At 38.7% G+C, this 439-nt stretch overlaps 1 non-coding gene across 1 annotated transcript; it reads left to right on the forward strand.

The window, feature by feature from the left end:
- Positions 1–359: 359 nt before the first annotated feature.
- TRNAT-GGU lies at positions 360–434 on the forward strand. Its single transcript has one exon. It is a non-coding gene; the product is annotated as a tRNA-Thr (tRNA).
- The last annotated feature ends 5 nt before the right edge of the window (positions 435–439 follow it).

Below are 439 nucleotides of genomic sequence, written 5' to 3' on the forward strand. Positions count from 1 at the left end.
TTCAATGCCCAGGCATGTTCAGAGATGATATTTTAAAGGATTTATTTTTATTTGTGTGTTCCTGTGTGATCTTTAATTTTGCTGATGGCGACAGGAACCATTTTAGTTGTCAGGTGAGATCAGGACTGCAGCTATGCCTGTCAGTGTGGTAATTATGTTGAAAACAGTGAATTTACTCCATGTGCAGTTACAGAAATAAAAAATACCTGCTCTCACCTCATACTGAAGTAATGGCAGTCAATAACAACAGAAATAAGGTCATTTTCAATAGAAATAGATACATGCATTATTAATCTCAAATAAATTGAGTTTGCTGTTCCACTTGTACATATTCGTATGTATGAAGTGAAGTATACAGGGGGCCGGTTAGCTCAGTTGGTTAGAGCTTGGTGCTGGTAACACCAAGGCTATGGGTTCGATCCCCATTCGGTCCCCATGT

This window comes from Apaloderma vittatum, unplaced genomic scaffold (assembly GCF_000703405.1).
Source record: "Apaloderma vittatum isolate BGI_N311 unplaced genomic scaffold, ASM70340v1 C12287230, whole genome shotgun sequence".
Taxonomy (NCBI): domain Eukaryota; kingdom Metazoa; phylum Chordata; class Aves; order Trogoniformes; family Trogonidae; genus Apaloderma; species Apaloderma vittatum.